This window comes from Bos mutus, chromosome 13 (assembly GCF_027580195.1).
Source record: "Bos mutus isolate GX-2022 chromosome 13, NWIPB_WYAK_1.1, whole genome shotgun sequence".
Classification (NCBI taxonomy): Eukaryota; Metazoa; Chordata; class Mammalia; order Artiodactyla; family Bovidae; genus Bos; species Bos mutus.
Window position 1 is genome coordinate 78,808,484 of NC_091629.1, and position 21,880 is coordinate 78,830,363.

At 42.2% G+C, this 21,880-nt stretch overlaps 1 pseudogene; it reads right to left on the bottom strand.

Annotated features, from left to right (window-relative positions):
- Positions 1 to 2,588: 2,588 nt before the first annotated feature.
- LOC102287360 (non-histone chromosomal protein HMG-14 pseudogene) lies at positions 2,589 to 2,993 on the bottom strand (annotated as a pseudogene).
- Positions 2,994 to 21,880: the final 18,887 nt, after the last annotated feature.

A 21,880-nucleotide genomic window follows, 5' to 3' on the forward strand; every position in this document is an offset into this window, starting at 1 on the left:
TTCAGCTTTTAAATTGTCAAAAAACTCAGACTATACAAAGGGCAGAGGTATTGATTTTCACATCTTGCCTATGGAACTCAAAGGATACTGTCCAATAGTTGTGTAAGAAATAAGTATTAGCTATAGTTTTCAAAATAATAAAGATGGTCAATCGGAAAGCTAAAAATACAAATGTAATAGGACTTGTAATAATAAGATAGAATGGATAGTAAAAGCTGTTCAATTCTCGATTTTCATGGTAGTAAGTTAAAGATTGTTGGGGTCCTTTAATGGACCAGGACCTGGCAGTCCGGAGGCGACGATAAAAAAGTGAAAGAGAGAAAGAGGCAGATACTCCTTGGTTTACGCAGGAAGCCAATAAAGTCCTCAACCCAGGACTCGCGTCTCTCACGAAGGCACTAGATGCCCTCTCGAGGGGCTTGAAGGCACAGGGCGCCTTCTCGAGAGAGTCTTAGAGGCCCAGGCAGGAGAGTGAACAAGACGGGTCTCTGCACTCCAAGGAATCAGCCGAAGAGAGAGAGAGAGAGAAGGAAGGAAAGAAAGAAAGACACATGGACCCAAGCTCTGATGGAGAAAAGGTGCTTTAATGATTTTTCTGTGAGTATATATAGGCTGTAGTACAAGAAGTTTCTTTTGTCAATGATAAAGATCAGAAAACCAAATGTACAGTAACCGTTACCAAGGGAAAAGGGATGATGATGGTCACAAGGTCAGAAGACAATCCATACCTCAAGAAAGGGGATCGAGACTAAGCAGTTTTGTCGTAAAGAGAACGTTTACTAAGGGAGATTCAAGCCTGTCTCACACAATGACCCCAGTTCCTGGGAGCAGTGTGCTGTTCCCCTTAAAAACAAACAAAGGACCTGTGAGAAACAGCATGTAGGAATCCTCCTGTTAAACATTCCCTGACAAAAGATGCTGTTTTAAATTGCTTATAAATAACAAGCTATGACACCCCACTCCAGTGCTCTTGCCTGGAGAATCCCATGGATGGAGGAGCCTGGCAGGCTGCAGTCCATGGGGTCGCAAAGAATTGGACAGGACTGAGCGACTTCACTTTCACCTATTGGAGAAGGAAATGGCAACCCACTCCAGATTTCTTGCCTGGAGAATCCCAGCGACGGGGGAGCCTGGTGGGCTGCCGTCTATGGGGTCGGACAGAGTCGGACACGACTGAAGCATCTTAGCAGCAGTAGCAACAAGCTAAATTATATTACTTAGACCTATGCTGGCCAATACAGTGGCCACTTGTCATATGCAGCTATTGAACATCTAAAGTGTTGCCAGTCTGAATTGATAAATTCTCTAAGTAGGAAATAGACTTAACATGAAAAAAATTAAATATCTCATTCATATTTTTTATATTGACTATATGTTAATATTTTGAGTTATGGGATTAAGTAAAATATGTCATTAAAATTATTTCATCTATTTCTTTTTACTTTAAAAATATGGCTGCTAGATTTATTAATGTTACATTACATTACATTTCAATTGGACAACACTCATCTAGAATTTTAGAGCTAAAAACCAGGAGAACCAAAACCAAAAAATGTTAAGAATAGTTCCCTCTGGAGAGTAGGACAAGTGTGGAGGGAAAGGCTTCATGTTTTTATTTCTGCCTTTTGTATAGTCTGAATTTTTAATATGAAGTTCATCTACTATTCTTTAAATGAACATTTAATTAAATACAAATAAAAGATAAGGTGTAATAAATAGATTATGATACAGTTTTTTTCTTTTATAATTGAGATTTTATTGGTTGTTTTGAGGATCACTACACAAACATTTCAATTTGTACACAATTCCTCACATACATACCAGAAATCTAAAAAATCATATAGTTGTGATTCTTAACAGTTATTCCAGTGACTTTCTAGCTTAAAATTTGGAGCAAACTTTTCTTAACAGGGTAGCAAGTACCAATATCTTCAAATATTGATATGCTGTTACATCATAAGTCCCACTGATTCACAATTTAATATCATATTCACTACATACTCAAACTGTCAATCGTTCACAGCACATTAACCAAGTTACTAGGAAAACTGGACTACCACGACCAAGGATGTTATAGAGCACATGAAATTCTGATCAGGAGAGCCAAGATCAAAAAGTGGTTTCCTGTAGAAAATAATTCTACCAAAGCAATATGTGAAGAGATGTAATTTAAAGTGTTCAAGACATTAAATGCACAACTGACTCCAAATTGCCATTTATATTATAGGATATGCTTTTATATTATAGGATATAAAAGCTTTTATATTATAGGATGCTTTTATATTATGGAATATAAAAGCTACCCCCCATCTATGGAACATTAAGCTGACACCCAACACAATCAAAACCTCCTGTATCTAATATCCCACTATTTTCTCGTTGTACCAAAAAATAAACAACCAGAAAATGATTTCACCTCTTAATAAAAAGCATTTACACTTAAAAAATGGGATGAGGTGGGATTCTCTCCTTTTAAAAAACGTTTTTAGGCTACCAAAAAACTTGCATTTACAAAATAGTTGATAAATATTCCTCTGGATTGTACAAGAAGGGAAACAGGGACCGCTGGCAGGACTGGGTGTGTGGTATTAATCAGACTTGGCTTCTTTCTCGTCTTCATCAGAGGCTGGGCTCTCCTCGTTTTTAGTCTCTGCATTTTCTACAGGTAAGTCCCTTTAGTCTCTTGGTTATCCACTTCTGCCTGTTGTCCCTTTGCTCCTCTTTTTCCATTTGTTTATGCTTTTTTGTCTGAAGATTCACCCTTTCCCACTGCCTTTTTTGGCTTATTTCCACTCTTTCAGGAGCGGGTTTTCTGACAGCCTCCCCAACCTCCCCTTGGGCTCCTCCTTCGCCACCCCCTCAGTGGAGCTGACCTCCTGGGCACCATGGCAGCAGACAGGCAGAGCCGGGTGCCTGTGGGCGGCGCCATCAAGAGCCTCTGCAGAGCTGAGTAGCCTGGCTGTGGCCACTCCTCTGCCCAGACTATGGTACATTTTTAAAGAAAGGATTAGGTGGGTGTTTGAGAGACAGAAATCAAAAGGACAAAGTGAGGTGAGTGAAGCAGATTAAAACGTGGAAAAGATACAGCTTTCAATAGATAAGAAAAGAAGGAAAGGAGCAGTAGGTAATTGTACTTGGGAAGGGAGGTTAAGCTTGTAAAATGTATCATATTGATCAATAGGGCACAGTCCAGTTTAAAACTCAATTTTAGGGATCACTGGATAGTTTCCTATATATTATATTAAGTAATAATGTAAGATAATTAGTAGATGGTGGCATTGTGATGGCTAATTCAAATGTAGTTAGCTTTATGCTTAAGTAATACACACATGCTCCAGTTTAACAAAGATAGACTTGCTTGTAATGGGTCACTTTACTAAAGAAGCTTGTCCTTAACTTAAAGAACCAACAAGCAAGTTCAGAACTGAATATCTTTAAATATTATCTTGAAAATTCAACACTTCAATTTTGCAGAGCTTCTAGAAAAGTAACATCAGGGGAAGAATGTGGATTTTCTATTATAATTTTGTTGGGGGGAGTTTATAATTTCCTCAGTTCTGTCTTGTCACAACAAAAATTTGAAGCAGTGGACCAGCGTTACAGCTCCGTGTTACAGCTCAGTTTTATTTAGAAAGTAAAGGAAAATACATCCTCAAGGTGTGAGGGAATGCCAACCCAAAAGACTAGAAGAGAAGAAAGGTTTAACTCCTCTTTTTATATGTTTTTTCTCCTCCCCTGGGCCTGCCCTATGTAAATTGGGCTAATGAGGAGTGATGTTTGTTTTACCTCACTGTTTGAGGTCCTCACTCCAGTCCTCGGACCTTCTTTTGTTCTATTTTCACAGGTTTTTCCCTTCTTTGTCTTTTGGCCACCGCCATTCTGGACTCCTTTTTCCTATTCTAACTACCTAATGTTCCCCCCCTCAAGAGATGGGAGGCCCAGTTCTTTGGGAACAGGGGCATAGAAGCCTTTCTGGCTTACTTCCTGCTGAGCTGGGATGGGGAGGGGCATTGGGCCTCCCCCTCTTGCCAGTCTCAGGCCTCAGAGTCCTTATAGTGGTGTCCATCCAAGGGTGAGTGATATTTTCTGTGGTCGGCTGTAGTTCTATATATCACTGTTGCACTGGCACTGCATGTTGTAGCTTGTTGACTTGGGCAGAGACAAAACGGGTTAGACAATTGATAATACATGGAGCAATCACAAGCAGCATCAATATGGTGATGACAGGGACTAGCAGGGGCATTAGGCAACTCCAAATTCCCATCACCAGGAATATTACCCAAAGAGAGATTGTAGACACCCAGAGAACTCTCCAGCTCATTCTTTGAGATAATGTAGGGTCTGAATGTTTTTCTTGAGGACTGTGAGACTTTCTTTAACTTATCTGGAGGTATTTACCCAGAAACAACATGTCTCATTCAAGATGGCTCAACTCCCTCCTTGTTCAGGGATCAGGAGATCCATCCCCTGTCTGTTTTGGAGTACAACCCCTGCCAAGCTGTGTTGCTCTTTAGAGCTGTTCTGAGAAATCTTATCCCCATAAACTTAATTTTGGGGGTGTTCATTAGAATGGCATTAATTTGTCATTCTGAATATGTATCTGAGATCTCCCAAGGGCTCACAGATATATTGAGTGTCCTCTTCTGTTTTCTTCCATGGCTTGACATGTGAGCAGTGAATCCAGGAGTCATGTCTTGGTAACTTGACTGCTGTGGGACTAGAAAGTATTACAGGGTAGGGCCCCTTCCATTTGGGCTGGAGTTGAGCCTTTGGAGATCCATCTTTCCAGACTTTAATTAGGACTTGAGTCCCTGGAGCATATAGTGGTGACTCTTTAGAATCTTTTGGGCCTTGGTTGGCACCTCACAACTGTATATCCTGTTGGAATTGCCCAATGGCCATGGTATAAGACCAGAGGGTCTGAGCCTCTGGATCTACGAAGAGGTCATTGACATAAACAAAAGGCCTCCCTTATAGCATCTCATGAGGACTAAGACCAACCTGTTTCTTAGGGGCAATACAGGTGAGGAGGAGAGCTATTGGTAAAGCCTCCTTCCATCCCAGGGAGGTCTCCTGGGTTATCTTATTTATCGCTGATTTTAAGAATTGGTTGGCTCTTTCTACTTTTCCTGAAGACTGATGCCTCCAGGCACAATGGAGATTAGTAAGCACAAGCTGGAATCAAGATTGCCGGGAGAAATATCAATAACCTTAGATATACAGATGACACAACCCTTATGGCAGAAAGTGAAGAGAAACTAAAAAGCCTCTTCATGAAAGTGAAAGTGGAAAGTGAAAAAGTTGGCTTAAAGCTCAACATTCAGAAAACTAAGATCATGGCATCTGGTCCCATCACTTCATGGGAAATAGGTGGGGAAACAGTGGAAACAGTGTCAGACTTTATTTTCGGGGGCTCCAAAATCACTGCAGATGATGACTGCAGCCATGAAATTAAAAAATGCTTACTCTTTGGAAAGAAAGTTATGACCAACCTAGATAGCATATTGAAAAGCAGAGACATTACTTTGCCAACAAAGGTCTGTCTAGTCAAGGCTATGGTTTTTCCAGTGGTCATGTATGGATGTGAGAGTTGGACTGTGAAGAAAGCTGAGTGCTGAAGAATCGATGCTTTTGAATTGTGGTATCGGAGAAGACTCTTGAGAGTCCCTCGGACTGCAAGGAGATCCAACCAGTACATTCTAAAGGAGATCAGTCCTGAGTCTTCTTTGGAAGGACTGATGCTAAAGCTGAAACTCCAATACTTTGGTCAACTCATGCGAAGAGTTGACTCACTGGAAAAGACTCTGATGCTGGGACGGATTGGGGGCAGGAGGAGAAGGGGACGACAGAGGATGAGATGGCTGGATGGCATCACCGATTCAATGGGCATGAGTTTGAATGAACTCCGGGAGTTGGTGATGGACAGGGAGGCCTGGTATGCTGCGGTTCATGGGGTCGCAAAGAGCCGGACCTGACTGAGCGACTGAACTGAACTGAACTGAACTGAACTGAATGCCCAATGCTTTAGAGATCTGTCAGGTGACCTTAGAATTAAATGATGTCCCATTGTCACTTTGTAATGACCAGAGCAGACCAAATCTCAGAATGATTTCAGAGAGCAGTTTTTTTTTAACCACCTCTTCAGCCTTCTCAGTCGAGGTGGGAAAGCCTTCAATCCATCCTGTGAATGTATCTATCATGACCAATAGGTATTTATACCCTTGAGAAACTGGCATCTGGGTGAAGTCCATCTGCCAGTCCTTTCCTGGGTAGGTCCCACATTGTTGGACGGGCTGGGCCAGCTGGGGTCTTCAAGCTCCTTGGGTATTGTTTTATTGGCAAGTGGGACAAGAGGAGACCACTTGCCTTATAGTTGTTTAGAGGCCTGTTCCTCTGAAGGACCTTTCTAGATCTTTGGAGGATCTTTTCCCCTAAATGAGGATATTTAGTAGTCTCCAATTTTGAGACCGTAGAGGGAAAGCCTTTGCCACCAGGTACTTCAGGCCAATTAGCTGAGCTCATAGCCCTGACTCGAGCTTTAGAGCTGGGAAAAGGAAAAAGAGTAGCCATTTACACTGACTCCAAGTATGCCATTCTGGTGCTACATGCATATGCTGCTATTTGGAAAGAAAGGGGTCACTTGACCATCCGAGGGTCCCCTAAATGAGTGGTGGCATGTAAGGAGTTAACCAACTTCCATTGGAGGTTCCCAGGGAGGAAAAGGAGTCTCTCTTTGTGGAACCATCCCGTATGATCTTGAAAGCCCTCAGTCTTAGCTTTAAGAGTCTCACCTTCAGTATATGAGGGAGTTTCTGGCAAATTAGTCTGTGGGACTAAGGCGGCAACCCCTATTAGGTCATTGTTCTGTAATGCTGCTCTCTTAGCTGCCTGATCGGCTGCTTGGTTCCCTCTTGCCACTTCTGTGCTCCCTTGTTGGTGTCTTTACAGTGGAGACTGAAACCTCAGTGGCCAGATGGAACTGCCTCCAAGAGCCTAAGGATTTGATCACCATATTTGATTGGGGACCCTCTGGAGATCTTGAACCATTCGCCAGGTTCCGCCCTTTTTCTTTACAGGGAGGATTGGGATGTTACATGGTGAATTGGTGGGGACTAATATCCCAGAGGCAAGGAATTTATTTATTAGAGGCTGTAGTCCTTTCAGGGCTCCTCTTCTGAGGGGATATTGCTTCTGGTTAGGAAACCAAGTGGGATCTTGGAGGACAATGATGACCAGTTCAGCTTGGTGGGCTTGTCCAGGAGTCCCCTGGTCCCACACCTGGGGGTTAACTTTGTCCTTCCATAGTTTTTGGTCCCTTTCTATTGAAGAGGGTGTAATGAGTTCTTCAGCAGTAACCAGAAGCTGTAGGGCTCTAGTGGATGAAAAGCTTCCCATCACAAGGGTGGTCTCCAGTTTAGTGAGTATATCCCTTCCCAATGAGGGAGTAGGACACTCAGGGACCACCAGAAACTGGTGGGAAATTATTTGTCCATCCAAGCAACAAAGAAGTGCTTGGGTGAATCTTTTAGTAATTGTTTTTCCTGTAGCACCCAAAATGGTACAGGTTTGGGAGAAGAAAGCTCTGGAGTAGGAGATCAGGACAGAGCAGGTAACCCCTGTGTCAGCCAAGAAATTCTCAGACCTACCTGCCATATCCAGTTGTACCCTTGGCTTCAGTCCCGTGATGGTTATCTCTGACAGGCGGGCTGGCTGGAGTGGGCTGCTTCAGTCCTGCTGACCCATTGTGAGGGAAGGCTTGGTTCTTGACCTTGAGACTCTTGGGTCCCAAGGGCAGAGTGCCACCAAATGTCCCAACTGATGTCATTTGTAGCAAGCTGTTTTAGGAGACTTGTCATGGTTTGGACAGTCTTTGGTCCAATGGCCCACCTGTCTACAGATTAGGCATTTACTTCGTGCCTTGTTCTTCAAGGACTCAGGGTTTGCCATAGGGCTTCTCTGGATGGCAGCCAGCATCTGGGCATGGCTTGTCTCTTTCCTTTTCTCCCTTTCCTGGGCCTTGGCCTCCCTCTCCTGTTCTCTGTTATAAAAGGTATTGGTGGCTGTCTGGACCATCTCATCTAAAGAGGCAGCAGGGCCCTGCTTCTGTAGCTGTTGTAACTTTATCCTGGTGTCTGATGCACATTGGGACAGGAATTTGTCCTTTAAAATCACTTGTCCCTCATAAGAGTCTATGTCCAGATTGTTAAATTTTTGGAGGGCCTCTTTTGGCCTTTCCAGAAAGACAATGGGGTTCTCGTTGGGCTCCTGAGTTATTGCTGAGATCCAGGTATACCTTTTGCTGGGCTGCTTTTAGTCTTGCCTTCACACAGATCAGAAAATGACCCCTTTCCATGATGTGCTCAGGGTCATTATAATTCCAATCAGGATATAAGGAGGGGACTGCAGTTTCTCCTACTGGGTGTTTATCACTTGACATGTGAAGCCCCATAGCATACCTTTGGGCTTCCTTTAAGACCCTAGCATGCTCATGGTCAGATAAAATTTGACTAAATATGACCATGATGTCTTCCATGTCAAGTCAAGAGCCAAGGCAATATGTTGAAATGTATCTATATATTTGCCTGGATCATCTGTATAGCTTCCCAGGTCTTGTTTGACCTTAGTTCTAAGAGGGAGAAGGGCTTATGGACCCAGGTGGTCCAAATTCTCCTCCAGTTTTGACTAAGGGACATACTCAAGTTGGCTTTTGTGGAGAGGGTGCTCCTGGATATGGGGACACTTTTGGATACAAGAAAGAAGCACCAGGCAACTAGAGAGCCTTGGGAGGTGAGCCTTCATGGGGGGAGGGGGGTTCTTTCTCTTGGTTGTCTGTGCTTAGTAGGCTCACTTTTAGGGCATACAACAATCCTATACTTAGGACAGAGTTCCTTCATATCTCTTAGTCAGAAGAAAATTTGGACATAAGTAATCTCTGTCCATTTCCCTTGTCTTTTGCAGAATAAGTCTAGCTACAGGATGGTATTGTAATTTAAACTCCTATCCTCAGGCCAGTGTTCCTTGTGTCCCAGAGGATACCATAGCCACGCAGTGGCAAAAAGAATTTTAAGCAACTTCTCCTTAGAGTTAGAGGATCGAACAGCTTCCAGTTATCAAGGATGAATCTCAAGGGCACTTGTCAGGAAGTGGATTGGTTATTTCCCATCTGAAAGACGGTGATGACACGGAGGAAAAGAAAAAAATCTAATAGGCCTCCTTCAATTTCCATGGGTGGACTTCCTTAGGAGTGAGTCTTTTTGAAGCTTATCCTACCCAGTACTGTTGCAACCTGAGAGCCAGGCATCCCCGGGTCAGGGTGCAGATCCCCAGGCAGGCTGAGGAATGACAGCCTCCTAGAGATCAAATCCCCACCTCCTGGAACCCCTGGACTGGCAGATCTCTGAGCAGGTTGAGGCATGACAACCTTTTGAGGACCAGATCCCTAGGCAGGTCGAGGTAGGTCAACCTCCTAGGACTGTGGACTGGAGTTGGGCATCCCCAAGGTCTCCAGCATAACCAGTGCTGGGTAGGATTAAGGGGTTGTAATTTTAACTCATTGCCAGTTTGTTCACCACAGTTGGGAATAGATATCATGATGTAAAGCAATCCAAGCCTGTGCCTTGAGACTGGGAACCTGGTGAAGCAGTCATAAGCTTTATCCTTTTACTGCTCTAAGGGAATATAAGTCACTGATTTCCTCCCCTAGTCCTCCATAAGAGCAGGTTAGGGTGTCTCCAATGGTAAGCATTTCATTGTCAGAGACCCACTTTAGGTAATAGCAGAAGTTATGACAAAGGAGTGGGTTATCTGGTTCTGTTAGGGGCTTAAGAGTGTTTTAATAAACAGGGGAGTGGAGCAATGTTGCCTACAAAGGGGCAGGGTCCTTGTTGTAGGAGCTAATAAGTGGCTTAAGAACAAATTGATAAGAGACAACAGACCAGATGTTCCATAAAGTGGAGTGGAGATTTGATCCAGGGGTATTTTTATAACTTTAGGAGAAGGGTGGTAAGGCTTTGGGCCCAAATGGCCTGCAGCACTAACTCCCAAAGTGGCAAACATTATCCCTGGAAGCCCAATTGCCCTTGAAGGGATGCCAGCAGATGGACTTTTAGCAGGCATTGTGTGCCTATCCCCTGCTCTAGTGGGTTCACTGAGAGATGCTGTTGTTGCCCATGTTGCAGGAAACATGGAAGATGAAGGCCTGAATATCAAGGGGGATTGGGTATTGTACAGTATTTCTCTCCCAAGGCCCAGCTGTTTTCTGGTTGTCCCTCCAGAAGATTGTAGAGGTGACATTGTGGGCCTGGATGGGGCTCAGGAAAAGAGCATAACATAGGAGGGAAGGGAGCAGGGCACAACTTTTCAAAGAATGACATAGAGCAAGTGAAAGTGAAGTTGCTCAGTCGTGTCCAACTCTTTGCAACCCCATGGACTATAGCCTACATTGCTCCTCCATCCATGGGATTTTCTAGGCAAGAGTACTGGAGTGGGTTGCCATTTCCTTCTCCAAGGGTATAACATAAACTGATTAAAATCAAGTGGGTCCAAAATGACAAGTCAAATTCAACTAAACCTTGATCCCCAATCTGCAAGCTAAATGGGACACCCAGAGGTGCCAGCAGGACTGTTCCAAGGCACTGTCAAAAGACAGAGGGGGAGTGGGTGGTTCCCCAATTGTTGGAATGATCCTTTCACTCATTAGCATATGAAATCACCCAGCTCGAAAAAACTAACCACACCACATTCCGTGGCCACTGCACTCTCCTCTGTGATGGCCCACACCCTGTGGAGTGTGCTTCTCTCCGAGTCTGAAAAAATCCACCTCTTAACTATAGCTGTGTCTCTAACTGAATTTTTGCAATGAGACATCAGAGCCTGAGCTTCATTAGGTCCTGAAGCCAGGCACCATGGGTTTTGGCCAGGCTCAAGTCCCAGGAGTGAGAAGCTGAAGGACAGGAGGAAAAAGCAGTGGGGAAAACGTGCTGAGGAATCCCCTTCATAACCTGCTGGAAAACCTGCTAAATACCTGACCTGTGTTCACAGTTTTTATTGGCCTGGTCCTTGGCACAGAGAAGATTCAGGACAGAAGAACCCCCACCCGCCTGGGCAAAGCTACTGGGGCCCAGCAGACAGTGGAGCCTTTGGGACACACTGAGGAGTAGCCCCTGCCAGAGTCCCTCATTTGCACCCACTGCTGCTCACCTGTTCATGGGGGGTTCAAGGAAACAAGAAACAAGAGATTGTAAAGGAATCAAGATTTTGTTAGGCATGTGTCCTTCTAGCCATAGGAGCGAGGACCTCCTACTTTAACCGGAGGTCTTCTGGAATCTGAGACTGAGCCATGTGAGCTTTCTGCTGTTTGTTTTATGCTGTCCCAGTTTCCAGTCTGCTGGGCTTCTTGTCACTTCGCCTGCGCTGGGTTTTCTTGGGTTTAGCTTCTTCCTTGGAAGGTTTCGCCAAGTTGGGCTCCTGCTGTACTTGGCCTCCTCCTTGCGGGGGCCCGAGCTGAGGTTGTTTCAGCCAGGTTAAATCCGAGAAACGGCACCATAGATGATCGGGGAATTTGTAATTTCCTCAGTTTTGTCTCATTGCAACAAAAATTTGAAGCGACAGACCAGCTTTACAGCCCTCGGATGGACCAGTGTTACAGCTCCGTGTTACAGCTCAGTTTTATTTAGAAAGTAAAGGAAAATACATCTTCCAGGTGTGAGGGAATGCCAACCCAAAAGACTAGAAGAGAAGAGAGGTTTTGGCTCCTCTTTTTATGTTTTTTTCTCCTCCCCCTGGGCCTGCCCTATGTAAATTGGGCTAATGAGAAGTGCTGTTTGTTTTACCTCACCGTTTGAGGTCCTCACTCCGGTCCCCAGACCTTCCTTTGTTCTATTTTTGCAGGCTTTTCCCTTCCTTGTCTTTAGCCACCCCCATTCTGGACTTCTTTTTCCTATTCTAACTACCTAACAATTGCAATTAAATAAAATGTAGTAATATTAAATTTATAAACAGTATTTAATAAAATGTATATTCAAAATTTCTTGTATACATAATTATGTAAAATCAATTTCAGTATTAATTGAAAATAATATTATCAGTTCAGTCTTTTTTTATGATGGAGAATATGTTTTGAGAGGTCACCTTGAGGAGGAAACGCCTCCATTTCATTAAGAATTTGTTCCATCAAAAATGTTTATAAATTTTTCCAAAGGGTGGGCAGAAATGTAGATTGATTCAAAATTGTCATTTTGAATCACGGTCTTTAAATTTTCTCCATAGTGATTTTACAAAAGAGAGAAATATATTCCACTTTCATTTTTAGTTGTCTTTAATTTTTCATTAGAGCATCATTTCTTTGGCTATTGTATTTGTATACCCTGGCATCTGCTAACAGATTAAATTTCCTCAGTCTTTGAGGTATTGAGATCTGTTGGTAAACTTTTACAAAAATAATTTATTTTAAGTAATATGTTTTGGTAGGAAAAGGAAAATGTGAGATTAAGGCATTAGAGAGCATCAAGAGATTCAAATAAAAGAGGGAATATGGAAAGGGCTGGGTTCAGAGAAGATTATAGCAAACCTCACCAGGTCTGCAGGCTTAAAACTCAGCATGCCTGGTGAGTGTGAGGTCAACTGGGATTGTGGCCTTTCAAGTCCCTCAGTGTAAAAACTGAGATGATTTTAAATGTAGATGACTTCTGGCTCAAGATTAAAAGGATCAGAAGAATTCTTGTCATCAGACACAAAGATCTTGGTGTCTTATCCTAGAGAAGAGTTATGTAAAAATCATTAGATATAGAATGAGTTAGAGCAGAGAACAGTGTTTTAATATATAAAGAGGCTTGCTGACATGCATTTTTATTGATAGATAGGTTCTTTCCTTGTGCAAATTAGATCTTAGTTTTGATGGTCAAAAATCACATTCAACGCTTCATTCCAAGATGTTCTTAAGATACATTTCCAGTTATTTAAGACACATTTTAAACCAGCTGCAATAAAAGCTTCAGTTGATTTAAAACTGCTGCAGCATCTCCTAGAGCTAAATCGGACACTTAATATCTCTACCTTTCAGATCATCAAATCTTATAAGACTTCCTATAAATCTCTGCACTGCTACTCTGTAATGACTTGGGCTGAAGCATTCTGAATTAAATGATGCTATGACTTGATTTATGTACATCTGGACTTTCAACCCAATGGCTTCCTGGCACTCTATCAATCTTCATAAAGCCCTGGTTACGTACTTGAAAAGAACTGCAATGCAGTGAGTTAAAATTGAGGCCTGGGCTTTTGCGAATGTTACAAGATAAGAAGCCTCATGACCTGGCCCATGTGGTGTAGCTGCTCATGGAGGAGGAATTCTTCTCTGGGTTCAGCAGCTCCCCTCTGACCCTCTCACATTAACTACCACAACCTGAAATGAATTTTTTCCAATGTGCCCCTTCTGGGAAAGGTTGAGAGGAACTTAGATGCTTGGACTTCTTTACTATTTCTTTTATGATGTTAAATTGAGGCTGATGGAGCATGCTCCCACTTTTACCCTATTAATTTATCCAGATAGGAGCCTCTCTAAGCCCAATATAATATAATGCAATAAGTCTAAGGATTGTTTTATTGTTCCCAATATTAGGTGACCCATCCTGGGTTTGATTCCTGGGTTGGGAAGATCCCCTGGAAGAGGGCATGGCAACCCACTCCTGTATTCTTTCCTGGAGATTCCACATGAACAGAGGAGCCTGGCAGATCGTGGGGTTACAAAGAGTTGGACATGACTGAGCAACTAAGCACAGCACAGCAGAGCAAGCTCATGTGCAAGCTGGTGGCTATGGCAGTAGTCTCCCTCACCACCTTTTCCTCAAAGCACCACTCTCTAAGGGGAGGAAATCATCCAGTCCCACTGCCATCAGGCTTGACCATGTGACTCACTTTGGCCAATGAAATGTGTTCAGAAATGCCAGATGCCATCTCTGAGCAGAAGCTTCAAGAATGATTGTGTGGTTTCACCCTCATCCTTTCCCCATGTTAGGTCCCAGATGAAAGCTGCTCCTTCAGCCTGAGTGGGTTCTGGATGGAACAGTCAAAGCCAACCCATGATTGGTGGGTAAAATAAGCAAGAAAAAAAATTCTCTTGTTGTAAGCTACTAAGATTTAGGGGTAAAGTGTGTCTTTTGTTACTGTAGCATAACTTAGCCTATGCTTGCTGACACAATCAGCATCCTTTATAGAAACTGAAAGTACCGTCTGAGCATGAATAAACTAAAAAAAATCAGCAAAGTCACTTTCTTTGGCTGATGAGAGTGATAATCTCATTTCTCAAAATCTCTGCACTCCTCCTTGTGTGTGTGCATGCTCAACTGTGTCAGAGTCTGTGTGACCCCATGGACTGTAGCCCACCAGGTTCTTCTGTCCATAGGATTTCCCAGACAAGGATACTGGAATGGGTTGCCATTTCCTCCTCCAGGGGATCTTCCTGACTCAAGTATTGAACTTGCATCTCCTTCAGCTTCTGTATTTACAGGCGGATACTTTACCATTGAGCCACCTGGGAAGCCTAGCCCCCTTATGTATCCTTTGGAAAACACCGGGCACACTGTGTTCAGAAATGCAAAATGCTGATACTTGAAGGGATCTGGTAATCTCCCTCTTTCTTACCAGGTTGTGGGCAGGTCTGGAGTCCTAAAGTCTGGAGGTCTCTCTCTTTCTGTTTCATCACTGATAACAGCACTAAGAAATCCACAAAAGACTTCTCAGGGAAGAGGGTAAGTCTGAAGAGTAGACTGCCTCAGTTTATGGTGGAGCCTGGAGAGATGAGCATGGGTAAAAAATTCCAAACAGCATATGAGCCTAGTAAAGAGAATTATCTGTAGGAGGCCAACTAGACTGATGAAGTCTACATGGCGTTTAGAGTCAAGGGGACTGTCATTCTACCAAGTCTGGGATGATACAAATCAAAACAGAATATCATTCAGGAAAAACTATCAAGTCACAAATCTTTAAGACCTTTGGTCTGAATTTAACTCTACCTTTAATAGCTTATGATATAAACTTTAATGCCCTTTTTTTTACCTCTAAAAATGACTGCATGAGTCTTTTAACCTGCCTGGGTTTTCATTGCAAGTAAGCCACTTCCTGGCTGTAGGTCCTTGGGAAGTTAATTAACTTTTCTGTACTTCAATGCTTTCTGTTGGGACAGGAGGGCAATAATAGTACTAACTTCATATAAGTATTGCAAATGAAGCAACAGAGGTAAAAAGACGGGAAAGCACCTTAGGTACTCAATTAACATAATCGTAATTGGCTATCTTGCCTATCTCAGAAGATTTCCAAGATTATCAGATGCCTAGAAAGAACTTTGCAAACTTGATGAAGTATTACTTTTCTTGTCTCTTATTTCTCACTTGGTTGTACAACACAACTTACTTTTCTTTGATTGTGAGTCTTTGAGGGGTAGCAGTAATTTAGGCTGCTTCATGGATTCATTCAATAAGAACAAATTTTTGTATGAGACTTTTGGAGTCAGAAACAATTTGTCTCCACAAATCAGCCTTAAAATGTATGTCAAATGTTGTAAAATTTCCACAATTTGGTTGATTATTTTTGTCAAAATTTCATCCCAAGGTGACTTTCTTTCCACACCTGAATCTCTTCAAACCATGAAGACTGATTTCACAAAGTGCACTCTAAAATGATAAAGAAAAAAAAATCCATACTCTGTGTACAAAACAATACTTTCAAGATTCTTTGCTCTTTATACATATTGCTCCCCTTTCCTTTAGCATGGCCAATGCACCTTTTAAAAATTATTCCAAATTTCATTTTATTGAAAATTGTCTTCATTTTACTTTGGGAAATTAAATAAATGTTTCATTCTAATTTATTTTGCAAAAAATAACTGTAGAATGATTCTATCAAAAGTGGTAGAAATCAGATGCACTCTGAGGAGATTTCCATAGTCCTGATTTTAAAGACCTTTATCCTGGAGAGTATTTACCCTTCTGCTTGTGAGTTAGGAAGTCTTTTCAAGCAATCATGGACAAACTGGTTAAGATATATAAGATATCTATCATATAGATATCGTTCCTTGCAACATTCATATGAAAATGACTTATTGCTGTTTCAGTCACTCAGTCATGTCCGACTCTTTGAGACCTCATGGCCAGGCTTCCCTGACCATCACCAACTCCTGGAGCTTGCTCAAACTCATGTCCATCAAGTCCGTGATGCCATCTAACCATCTCATCCTCTGTCATCCCCTTCTCCTCCTGCCTTCAATTTTTTCCAGCATTACAGTCTTTCCCAATGAGTCACTTCTTCGCATTGGGTGGCCAAAGCATTGGAGTTTCAGCTTCAGCATCAGTCCTTCCAATGAATAATTAGGACTGATCTCCTTTAGGATGAACTGGTCGGATCTCCTTGCAGACCAAGAGACTCTCAAGAGTCTTCTCCAACACTACAGTTCAAAAGCATCAATTCGTCAGCACTCAGTTTTATTTATAATCCAACACTCACATCCATACATGACTACTGGAAAAGCCATGGTTTTGACTAGAAGGACTTTTTGTCAGCAAAGTAATGTCTTTGCTTTTTTAATATGTTCTCTAAGGAGCAAGGGTCTTTTAATTTCATGGCTGCAGTCACCATCTGCAGTGATTTTGAAACTCAAGAAAATAAAGTCTCTCACTATTTCCATTGTTTCCCCATCTATTTGTCATGAAGTGATGGGACCAGATGCCATGGTCTTATTTTTTTTTTTGAATGTTGAGTTTTAAGCCAGAGTTTTCACTCTTCTCTTTCACTTTCATCAAGAGGATCTTTAGTTCTTCATTTTCTGCCATAAGGGTGGTGTCATCTGCGTATCTGAGGTCATTGATATTTCTCCTGGCAATCTTGATTCTGGCTTGTGCTTCACCCAGCCTGGCATTTCTCATGATGTACTCAGCATATAAGTTAAATAAGCAGAGTGACAATATACAGACTTGATGTATTCCTTTCCCAATTTAGAGCCCAGTCCTTTGTTCCATGTCCAGTTCTAACTGTTGCTCCTTGACCTGCATACAGATTTCTCAGGAGGAAGGTCAGGTGGTCTGGTATTCCCATCTCTTGAAAAACTTTTCAGTTTGTTGTGATCCACACAGTCATAAGCTTTGGCATAGTCAATGAAGCAGAAGGAGATATTTCTCTGGAATTCTCTTGCTTTTTCTGTAATCCAATGGATATTGGCAATTTGTTCTCTCATTCCTCTGCCTTTTCAAAATCCAACTTGAACATCTGGAAGTTCTCAATTCACGTACTGTTGAAGCCTGGCTTGGAGAATTTTGAGCAATACTTAGCTAGTGTTTGAGATGAGTGCCACTGAGTGGTAGTTAGAATATTCTTTGGCATTGCCTTTCTTTGGGATTGGAATGAAAATGGAGCTTTCCTAGTCCTGTGGTCACTGCAGAGTTTTCCAAATTTGCCGGCATATTGAGTACAACACTTTCACAGCATCATCTTTTAGGATTTGAAATAGCTCAACTGGAATCCCATCATCTCCACTAGCTTTGTTAATAGTGATGCTTTCTAAGGTCCACTTTGACTTCAGACTCCAGGATGTCTGGCTCTAGGTGAGTGATCACACAATCGTGGTTATCTGGGTCATGAAGATCTTTTTTGTATAGTTCTTCTGCATATTCTTGCCACCTCTTCTTAATATCTTCTGCTTCTGTTAGGTCCATGCCATTTCTGTCCTTTATTGTGTCCATCTTTGCATGAAATGTTCCCTTGGTATTTCTAATTTTCTGGAGGAGATCTCTAGTCTTTCCCATTCTATTGTTTTCCTGTATTTTTTTGCATTGATCACTGAGGAAGGCTTTCCTATTTCTCCTTACTATTCTTTGGAACTCTGCATTCAAATGGGTATATATTTCCTTTTCTCCTTTTCCTTTATCTTCTCTTCTTTTCTCAGCTATTTGTAAGGCCTTCTCAGACAACTTTTTACCTTTTTGCATTTATTTTTCTTGGGGAATGTTGCTCTTTAGGGCACAAAAGTTGAGCACTTCAACTCAATGAGATAATGCGAGTGATGGCTGAAGTTCGAACAAAAGAGAAAAAAGAATAACATTGCCTTCTCATTGAGAATTCAGGAGCGTTTTTTGTCTTCTGTTTTTTGTCTTCTTTGGTTTTTCCAGAGCATTACACACAGCAATAGCGCCATCTTTTGGCTTATTTTGAAAGTAAAGTGAAAGTTGCTCAGAAGCGTCTGACTCTTTGGGACCTCATGGACTGTAGCCCTCCAGACTCTTCTGTCCTTGGAATTCTCCAGGCAAGAATACTGTAGTGGGTTGCTATGCCCTTCTCTAGGGGTCCTCCCGACCCAGGGATCGAACCGAGGTCTCCCATATTGCAGGCTGACTCTTTACAGTTTGAGTGCCTCAGAAATCTGCCTATTGGCCTATTTTGATTGTTGATTTTATGTAGTGAAGATTTTTGGCAACTACTCATTACCTGACAGGCGTGGAAGAACAAAGCTCATGGTTTCACTTTGAACACCCTACTCTTTTTTTCTAAGCAACTTCATTGCAGTTTTACAGTTAATTCAGTAACTCACCGATATTAAAAAGAAATGTTACGATAAACACCTAAACTCTCTTTTCTTTAAAACAGGAAATTGTGTTAGTACCATAAATAACAACTTCCTATTAGCTTTTACATTACAGTGTACTGTGAATAAATAAGCCACCTTAGTGGGATATAAGGTTGACTTTTTAATAACACTAGCTAATTAACTAACCTAATTCAGTTTTATTCCCTTATCCTCAAGTGTTCCTGCTTGCAGGAATAACATAGTAAACTGAAATTTATGAGTTCATATTAACTTCTTGTTTAAATGGCGCTAGAGAGTGCACTTGGTGTATGTATGCAATAGAATCTTGGAGGAGCTTTGCAAATATGTTACTCATTTAAAGACCCTACTGGAAGAAAGCATGGAAACTGTTTTCCTACTATTTTTGCTAACTTGTGAAACTGATTGCCCAGATGAAATATAAGTCAAAGATTCTTTTGAAGTTCAGTGTAAAGATCTCTGGATCAAGACAGACTTCTAAAGAAGTCATTAAAGTGAATGGTAACAATCTCACCACAACTTCCTGATGTTTGGCTACTTAAAAATAGTGACTCACATGCCATAAGGGATTGATGAATATTTGAAAAACAGGGGAAGAAGGAAGCAGGCAAGAACTTTGTAACCATAGTGCGTATAGATCAAGCTCAAAGCAGAGCCAGAAACAGAGATCCATGTGTATGTGAAGTACTGCAGACTTAAAAAATATTCACAAGCTAAAAGTTGAGAGTTATGTTTAATCAGCAAGAATTTTTAGGACTTCAAGCCTGGGAGGCAGCATGTCAAGTAATTCTAAGAGAACTACTTAGAAGAGGCAAGGGGGGAAGCCAGGTTAAATGGAAGTTTCACAACATAGGGCAGGTAGTCTGAACGTCAAAAGGTTGTTGTTAATTAAAGGAAAACCAGACATCAAGTTAAGGAATTTAGTGCTTTTCTATGAATGTGAAGAGGTCTTCCCTGGTGGTTCAGTGGTAAACAATTCATCTGCCAATGCAGGAGACACGGGTTTGATCCCTGAGTTGGGAAGATATCCTGGAGAAGGAAATGGTAACCTACTCCAGTATTCTTGCCTGGGAAATCCTAGGACAGAGGAGCCTGGCAGGCTACAGTCCATGGGGTCGCAAAAGAGTCGGACGTGACTTAGCAACTAAACAACAACAATGTATGGGCAAATTCAAGAGTCTGGGCTCACTGAAATCATTCCTTTGATGTGCGCCTCACCTACTGGGGCCAGTGTCCTGTGGTTTCACATTCTGGGTTTCCTCCGGGCTCACCATAAGGAGTGGCTACAGTCTGATGGCTATTAGATGGCAGGTATTCTTTTCTTCTCACCAGCTCAGCATTGGTGGTAGCTGCAATTGCTCATGACTGTGACATCTTTTTGGAGAAGGCAATGGCACCCCACTCCAGTACCCTGGCCTGGAAAATCCCACAGATGGAGGAGCCTGGTAGGCTGCAGTCCATGGGGTCGCTAAGAGTTGGACACGACTGAGTGACTTCACTTTCACTTTTCACTTTCATGCATTGGAGAAGGAAATGGCAACACATCCAGTGTTCTTGCCTGGAGAATCCCAGGGACTGGGGAGCCTGGTGGGCTTCCATCTATGGGGTTGCACAGAGTCAGACACGACTAAAGTGACTTAGCAGCAGCAGCAGCAGCAGTGACATCTTTTATTTACTGATATGGCAGGAAATACTCCATTTCTTAGTAGTAAGAGCACACTCTTCAGGAAGAAAAAAGCTTGTAATGAAGGAGACAAAGCAGAGTAGCAAGGATGTAGTGTTAGGAAGGTGCTAGCCTCTGCCCAAACCCACAGGTGAGCTCTGGAGTATAAGCCACATCAAAGATTTGAATTCCTGTATCAGATAATCCTTAGCTCTAAGTGTGTCCCTGGTTGCTTAGGAGGTAGATATAAATTTTCCTGGCAAGGCAGCCCTTATAATGCTGGGTAACTCTCTAGAGGAGCAACTGGTAGCCATTAACTTGTTATTTGCAGCAACTGAGATGGGCAACCCAGCTCACGTGGGGCTTCTGGGTGGGCTCTGAAGTGTGCTTTCACAGTGCGCCATTCTCATCACTCTGTCCTCATAATAAGCTGCGCTCTTGGAAGATATTGAGCAACATGCTGTTGGTCTTAGATGCTCATCATCCTTACTTGTTTTCATCCCATCCTTGCTTCTCCTGTCAGTCTTCCCCTGCCTCCTTTGCCTTCATATGGTCCTGGGCAGGAGCCTTCTGCCTTCCACTGCAGGATCGCCTAAATCTGCTCTTAAATCCTAGACCTTCCCCTTCTTTCTTCTTCCCCTTCACTCAACTGTTTCTTGTTCATACCCTTTCTTGAATATCTAGATATACTCTATTATCAGAAAGTTAAATTTAAAGAATAATATTGAGCCAGTCTTTTAATCCATTGCAAGCTGTTTCCTAAATTAACCTTTGAAAAAAAAAATCCCTTAACCCTAAGTGATTAATTAGAGGGTTTTTATTTTCTATCAAAAGTCATAAACAGGGGACTCAAAACTGTAAGCCTTGAACCAAATTTAAAATCCTAGGCTAGGAGGCAAGTTAATATAGAAAAATGGCCCTTAAGCCTAGAATCACATAACTCATCCCAGTTTTAAAATAGATATAAGAAAATTTATCCAAACCGGCTCTCTATTAATCAATGTGTCAACAGCAACCAAATAGAATACTTGAAAAAGAATAGTTTCAGGAGGTTTCATTAACAAAGAGGATGCCTCCAAAGTTTGTGGGTAGGGGAAACATGAAAAAGAGTAAAGTTTTTTGCAGTTAAAATGATGAAAGAAGTGAGTGGTCCACAGAACACAGGATAGAGTCCTACCAAAATGACTTCCTTTCTGATAACAAGTCTCAAGCTGCTGCTGCTGCTGCTGCTAAGTCACTTCAGTCGTGTCCAACTCTGTGTGACCCCATAGACGGCAGCCCACCAGGCTCCCCCGTCCCTGGGATTCTCCAGGCAAGAACACTGGAGTGGGTTGCCATTTCCTTCTCCAATGCATGAAAGTAAAAAGTGAAAGTGAAGTCGCTCAGTCGTGTACGACCCTCAGCGACCCCATGGATTGCAGCCTACCAGGCTCCTCCGTCCATGGGATTTTCCAGGCAGGAGTACTGGAGTGGGGTGCCATTGTCTCAAGCTGGTGCCTAACTAATAGTATTTCGAATAGAGACAACTATGTGGCAGATATTGTAGAACAAGGAAGGAATGTTCTGGGGCAAACTGTGGTTCTAATCAAATCTATTTCCTCCTTGTCACATGTTTTTCTTTGTGCAGA